Source organism: Notolepis coatsorum (genome assembly GCF_963971535.1).
Source record: "Notolepis coatsorum genome assembly, contig: SCAFFOLD_355, whole genome shotgun sequence".
Classification (NCBI taxonomy): Eukaryota; Metazoa; Chordata; class Actinopteri; order Aulopiformes; family Paralepididae; genus Notolepis; species Notolepis coatsorum.
Window position 1 is genome coordinate 7,234 of NW_028171022.1, and position 7,767 is coordinate 15,000.

At 43.8% G+C, this 7,767-nt stretch overlaps 1 pseudogene across 1 annotated transcript in view; it reads left to right on the forward strand.

The window, feature by feature from the left end:
• The first annotated feature begins 5,008 nt into the window (after positions 1–5,008).
• LOC311248361 overlaps positions 5,009–7,767 on the forward strand; it is a 40,481-nt pseudogene continuing 37,722 nt past the window's right edge. The window contains exons 1-2 of the transcript in view: positions 5,009–5,167; positions 7,687–7,767. The exon at positions 7,687–7,767 is cut by the window's right edge and continues 78 nt beyond it. The product of the transcript in view is annotated as an uncharacterized misc_RNA (transcript). The remainder of the gene's footprint in view (positions 5,168–7,686) is intronic.

A 7,767-nucleotide genomic window follows, 5' to 3' on the forward strand; every position in this document is an offset into this window, starting at 1 on the left:
GTGGAGTTGCTCAGTGGCCAATGGTGTCAACTGTGGTTGTACTGGGCAGCTCCCAGGTGTGAATGGAAAAGAACATCTGTGCTCAGTGAACCTAATAAAGGTCGAAAAAAAATGTAAATGCGTTAATTATATTATCGCGCGATACTAGTATAGCGTTAACGCAGCACGTTAACGCCGTTAACGGCCCAGCTCTACTATAAATCTATTATGCAACTTGTACAACTGTATCTGAGCCATGTTCTTGTTGTTTGTATGTATGTTTGTCTATTGTCATATCTGTGGTAATGCACCCCCTCTACGACGAGCTAGTCAAGATAAGAAGCTCGTTCAGCCACAGACTCATCCCCCCCCGACACTCAACTAACCGCCTCGGACAGTCCTTCATACCAGCGGCCATCAGGCTCCACAACAGTGGGCAGCGACTAGCAGCCTCCAGGCCCCACAACAGTGGGCAGCGACTGCTACCAGACATTGACCTGGGACTTATAGGAACCCAAGGGGGACAAAGTAGACTACCCTGGTACTTTGATTAATGTATACTCAGTAGATAGTAAATTATAACACTACCTCATGCATACTGCACCTCTGGTACTTTGATTAATGTATACTCAGTAGATAGTAAATTATAACACTACCTCATGCATACTGCACCTCATGTGACACTGTGAATAATGTGAATATTCCTCAGCTAGTCAGATAGTAAATTATATTGACCATATTGATCAAATTGTTTACACTGCCTGTGTTGTCTTTTACTACCTGTATACTGTGTTGTTTTACTACCTGTACCCCTCCCCCCATGCTGCTATGATGCCTGAATTTCCCCAAGGGGATCAATAAAGGAATATCTTATCTTATCTTATCTTTATAGTCTATGTTTTGTTTTTATTATGTCCACTGTCATTATTGTTGTTGTTGTTGTTGTTGTTGTTGTTGTTGTTGTTGTTGTTGTTGTTGTTGTTGTTGTTGTTGTTGTTGTTGTTGTTATTATTATTGTTATTAGTATTACTGTATTGTGTTGTCTTGTTCTATGTATAAAAAAAATAAATAAAAAAAACATGTTAGGACCAGGTGTTTCATACACTGGGTAGATGCTGCAGGGCTCATTAACATGTTAGGACCAGGTGTTTCATACACTGGGTAGATGCTGCAGGCTCATTAACATGTTAGGACCAGGTGTTTCATACACTGGGTAGATGCTGCAGGGCTCATTAACATGTTAGGACCAGGTGTTTCATACACTGGGTAGATGCTGCAGGGCTCATTAACATGTTAGGACCAGGTGTTTCATACACTGGGTAGATGCTGCAGGGCTCATTAACATGTTAGGACCAGGTGTTTCATACACTGGGTAGATGCTGCAGGGCTCATTAACATGTTAGGACCAGGTGTTTCATACACTGGGTAGATGCTGCATGCTCATTAACATGTTAGGACCAGGTGTTTCATACACTGGGTAGATGCTGCAGGGCTCATTAACATGTTAGGACCAGGTGTTTCATACACTGGGTAGATGCTGCAGGCTCATTAACATGTTAGGACCAGGTGTTTCATACACTGGGTAGATGCTGCAGGCTCATTAACATGTTAGCACCAGGTGTTTCATACACTGGGTAGATGCTGCAGGGCTCATTAACATGTTAGGACCAGGTGTTTCATACACTGGGTAGATGCTGCAGGGCTCATTAACATGTTAGGACCAGGTGTTTCATACACTGGGTAGATGCTGCAGGGCTCATTAACATGTTAGGACCAGGTGTTTCATACACTGGGTAGATGCTGCAGGGCTCATTAACATGTTAGGACCAGGTGTTTCATACACTGGGTAGATGCTGCATGCTCATTAACATGTTAGGACCAGGTGTTTCATACACTGGGTAGATGCTGCAGGGCTCATTAACATGTTAGGACCAGGTGTTTCATACACTGGGTAGATGCTGCAGGGCTCATTAACATGTTAGGACCAGGTGTTTCATACACTGGGTAGATGCTGCAGGCTCATTAACATGTTAGGACCAGGTGTTTCATACACTGGGTAGATGCTGCAGGGCTCATTAACATGTTAGGACCAGGTGTTTCATACACTGGGTAGATGCTGCAGGGCTCATTAACATGTTAGGACCAGGTGTTTCATACACTGGGTAGATGCTGCAGGGCTCATTAACATGTTAGGACCAGGTGTTTCATACACTGGGTAGATGCTGCAGGGCTCATTAACATGTTAGGACCAGGTGTTTCATACACTGGGTAGATGCTGCAGGGCTCATTAACATGTTAGGACCAGGTGTTTCATACACTGGGTAGATGCTGCAGGCTCATTAACATGTTAGGACCAGGTGTTTCATACACTGGGTAGATGCTGCAGGGCTCATTAACATGTTAGGACCAGGTGTTTCATACACTGGGTAGATGCTGCAGGGCTCATTAACATGTTAGGACCAGGTGTTTCATACACTGGGTAGTTGCTGCAGGCTCATTAACATGTTAGCACCAGGTGTTTCATGATGACTCTGCAAAACGCTTCTCCATTGTCTGTTAGCGGAGAAACCTGTAGGCCTGTCTGAGAGAGAGAGAGACAGCGAGAGACAGAAATATCTGTAAAGGGGAATTCATACTTCAAAAAGAAGTGTTTCATCTTATGGAGGGGTGCGTGCTGCATCTCTGGGGGAGTTTTATCTGCTGGTTTCGTTGGCAGCTGCCAAGGGGTTGATGATGTACTCTCTGAAAAAGGGACGCGCCAATTTGTTTTTTGAAGCCGATACAGACGTTTTCTTTCGATGGCCGACAGCAGGTATATCCCCTGAATGGCCTGAATTCTCTATCCACCTTTTGAGCATGTATATGTCTCTGATGTCTTGGTATAGTGGGCAGGTTGTTAAGAAGTGGAGCTCAGTTTCCACCTCTTCTTGTGTGCAGTGGGTGCACAGTCTGTCTTCTCTTGGGAGCCAGGTCTTCCTATGGCGGCCTTTCTCGATGGCTAGGCTGTGCTCGCTGAGTCTGTACCTAGTCAAGGATCTCCTTAGTTTTGGGTCAGTCACAGTGCTCAGGTATTCTGCCACTGTGTACTCTCTGTTTAGGGCCAAATAGCATTTCAATTTGCTCTGGTTTTGGGTTGATTCTTTCCAATGTGTCAGATAGTTTTCTTTTTGTTTTCTTATAATTTGGTTTAGTCCAGTGTGGGCATCTCTCAAGGGTCTCTCTGTAGGTGAGGGCTTTGTTTTGGAGTGTGTCTGGGTCGCTTTCTTTTAGGTGATTATAGCATTTAAATGCTCTTTTTTGGATTTTGATACTTAGTCTATTAGATTAGTTATCGTCCTATTTAGGCCGAGATAGGTGTCGTTTTTTGTGTGTTCTAGGGCAATTGTGTCTAGGAGGAATTTGTGTTTGTGTTGTTGGAGTCTTTTTTGGAATATCATAATTTTAGTTTTGTTTAGGTTTACTGTCAGTGCCCATGTCTGGGAGAATTTGTGCAGAAAATCAAGGTGCTGTTGTAGCCCTTCTTTTGTTGGAGACAGCAGCACCAGGTCATCTGCAAACAGTAGGCATTTGACTTCTGTGTCTGCTAGGGGGATGCCAGGTGCTGCAGCTTGTTCCAATGTTTTTGACAGTTCATTGATGTATATGTTGAAGAGGGTTGGACTCAAACTGCACCCCTGTCTAACCCCACGGCTTTGAGGAAAGAAGTCTGTGTGTTTTTCCTCAAGCCTCACAGCACATGTGTTGTTGGTGTACATTGACTTTATGAGGTCGTAGGTTTTCCCTCCAATGCCACTTTCTAATAGCTTGTACAACAGACCCTCGTGCCAAATTGAGTCAGATGCTTTTTGGAAGTCAACGAAACAGGACTATAATTAGCTTTTGTTTTTATTTATTTGGTTGTCGATTAGGGTGCTGAGGGTGAGAATGTGGTCTGTTGTATGGCGATTTGGTAGGAAGCCAATCTGTGATTTTCTCAGGGCATTGTTGTTTGTGAGGAAATGTATGAGGTTGTATATGGTTGTATATGGTTGACGATCATACAGAGGATATTTCCAAGGTTGCTGTTGACACAGATCCCACTGTAATTGTTCGGGTCAAATTTGTCTCCCTTTTTGTGGAGCGGTGTTATGAGTCCTTGGTTCCAAATATTGGGGGAAGATCCCGGAGCTAAGGACAATGTTAATGAGTTTTAGTATAGCCAATTGGAATTTGGAGTCTGTGAATTTGATCATTTCATTTAGGATACCATCCGCTCCGCAGGCCTTCTTGGTTTTAAGTGATTTTATTTTGTCATGTAGTTCTTGTAGTGTAATTGGGGAGTCTAGCGGGTTCTGGTAGTCTTTTATGGTTGATTCTAGGCTTTGTAGTTTATCTTGTATGTGTTTTTGCTGTTCAAAATTTTTTATTGGGCTAAAGAGATTGGAGAAGTGGTTTACCCATACGTCTCCATTTTGGATGGGTAGCTCCTTGTGGTGTTGTTTGTTTAGTTTGTTCCAGTTTTCCTAGAAGTTGTTTGTTTTTATGGATTCCTCTATATCCTGTAGCTGGTTTCTGACTTGTTGGTCCCTTTTTTTCCTGACTGTGTTTTTGTAGTGTTTCAGTGTTTCACTGTATTGAAGACGTGTGTTCTGGTTGTCTGGGTCTCTGTGTTTTCGGTTTGATAGGTTCCTTAATTTCTTCCTCAGATGTTTACAGTCATTATCATACCATTTGTCATGCATTTGTATGTGTATTTTTCCTCGCTTTCCAATTTGAGGCCTTTAGGTTGGATAAGGAAGCTGTAAGGTCAAATATGTTATTGAGGTTTTCTACCGCCCCGTTTACGCTTTTGCTGTTCTGTTGGACGTTTTTTTCCAGGAATTGGTCTAATCGTGATCTCTCTCTCTCTCTCTCTCTCTCTCTCTCTCTCTCTCTCTCTCTCTCTCGCTCTCGCTCTCGCTCTCGCTCTCTCTCTCTCTCTCTCTATCCCCCCCTCTCTCTCCTCTCCTCTCCTCTGCTCTCTCTCTCTCTCTCTCTCTCTCTCCTCCAGCTCTCGGAGGTGTTCGTCTCCTTCGAGGTGAAGCCTCAGGGAGCCGCCTCTCTGGCTCAGGTCCACAAGGCCGTGCTCCACGATGGCCGGACCGTCGCCGTGAAGGTCCAGCACCCTAAGGTCCAGAGCCAGAGTGCCAAGGACCTCGTCGTCATGGAGGTGAGAGAACGGGTTTGTGTCAAAGGAAAACGGCAACGTTATGGGAAACGCGTTCAAGAAGATGGATACCTATGTCCTCTCTGTGCGTTCAGTAGAAATGGAAGCCGATACGGATCAGCTAGCCTAGCTAGCTAGCTGAACCTCCGGGGGAGACGGCTAGGCTGCCTGATCCGTATCGAGAGGAGAAGACGGTAAGCACATGTCAGATAACGTTGGCGTGTTCCTTAATTATTTTTACATTTTACGAATCGTTACACCCCTATTAATATGACAACGTGTAATATGTCTACAGTAATGTGTAATATGACAACGTGTAATATGTCTACAGTAATGTGTAATATGACAACACGTAACATGTCTACACGTTTTATTTTCAAGTTTTCAAGTTTGTTTATTAATTGTCATAGTAAAATACAGAATACTTTATCATGAAATGAAATGCTTGTCTCTGTATGAGCCCCCGGGAGTGTGCTAGATAAAAATAGATAAAAACTATAAAATAGAAAAAGTAAAAAGTACATACAATTAAGTGTTCAGTCAATATGGATTATTTAAGCATTACATCACACGCAGGAGTGGTTTGTGACCAATAAACCATGCCTAGGGGTGGTCGTTAGGCCCGAGGCGCAGCCGAGTGGTGCTATAAGACAACAAGGCGAGACAAAAGACAATGTCAGCATCAGCATATAGTTGACCGAATAAAAAACAACATAAGTACAGCTATGGGTCAACACACACACACACAGTATATGCAGCATGCTCCAGGATAGCCAGGAAATCATCCACTGCAGTGGAACGTTCACCAAGCCACCCCGCCACTGGCGCCGAAACACTCCACAGCATTACTAACACCAACATCAATGCCTGATGACACAGGGCCTACCTGTGTACAAGCCGGCTCGATAGCCAAACCTTGCACGCTGCTCCTTGTCCTGCTGCCACCAGACGAGGAAACATATGGGTGCAATTAGCACCGTGCAATCCATTCTCAATACTCAAAACCCTAGTTTTGAGTTACACAGGCTAACAACTAATACTTTTGTGTAAATATGGTAATATGGCTAATGCTGGTTGTCTGGTTCCCACCGGTTTTCCATAGGCAGCGCGTGTAAATACTCCATTCTCACAAACAAGCTGCCATAGGAACGAGGCAGCTTAGCCAACTCACTATGGCCACCGGTTTTCCATAGGCAGCGCGTGTAAATACTCCATTACTTGTACTATTACTAAATATAAAAAAAGTAGCAGATACATTGTTCTTCCTTGCAACCTCTTCAGCATATGACAAGTTTTTATGTTGAATATATCTGGGTGTATGTATGTATGTGTGCCATGCATAATGCTTTATATCTTGCATCATTCACATTCTTAGCTGATGCAACACACTGTGCAACATCCTGATGTGCAATATCCACAGTGTCTACCTGTCTACCTGTCTGTCTGTCTGTCTGTCTGTCTGTCTGTCTGTCTGTCTGTCTGTCTGTCTGTCTGTCTGTCTGTCTGTCTGTCTGTCTGTCTGTCTGTCTGTCTGTCTGTCTGTCTGTCTGTTTAGCACATACCCACGTTACAAGGCAACAAAGTAAACAAAAAGTTAAACAACTCACGTGGAGTGTAAAAATATCAACCAATCCTACGGTGTGTATCCGAAAAGCGTCTACCAATCAGGTAGACGGCTATCTGTTATTTTATATTGCTGTATGGGATCCAATTTGGGAACTATGCATTATGCATGTTGGTTTAATTCAACAACAAGAGATATGTAATGTCTAACCAGTTATTATTGTATAACTCTATACAATCGATCACGATATTCACTGGAGGTGAATCTAGCAGTACAGGTCGGACTGTGTGCATTGTCTGGTTTATACTTCGGTCCTAATGTTGGCGCAAAGTTTAATTTAGCCTGACTTGTTATAGCTGTACAGCTTACTAACTACTAAACAACAACTTTCTCATAGTCTCAACTTTCACATAGTCAAAATGGGTCCAGCTGCATGTGAGGAGGATAGGTTTAGCTCGGGCCAATCTCCTAAGTGTAATAGTCTACCACGGTCTCTTATTAACGAAGATACAACACTAGTATGCTTCCTTGTGGAACACCACAGCTCACTGTGAGGGGGGGGGGGGGGGGGGATAGGGTACCGTTTACCTCCACCATCTGTTCTCTCCCCTCCATCTGTTCTCTCCCGCTCACTGATAGACTATCAAAACCAATTGCTTTTAGCTTGTCAATCAGAATGGAGTGATTGACAGTGTCGAAGGCCTTTTGTAGGTCCAGCATGACCATGCCGCAGTATATATCTTGTTTGATGTGGTCGATCAAATAGAGAAGGCATGTGTCAGTGGAGTGGGATGTTCTGAAGCCAGATTGGAATTGGTAAACAATTATCACTTGCCTGACTGCAGCAGTTCAAATTGTACAGTAATGTGTAATATGACCACGGCTTCCTCATACCAGCACAGCTACACTTTTGAACATACGGTGTAGCTCAGCGTGTGTGTGTGTGTGTGTGTGGTAGGTCTTGGCGAAGGCGGTTCATTGGCTGTTCCCAGACTTTGCCTTCCTGTGGTTGGTGGAGGAGGCCAAGAGGAACCTCCCC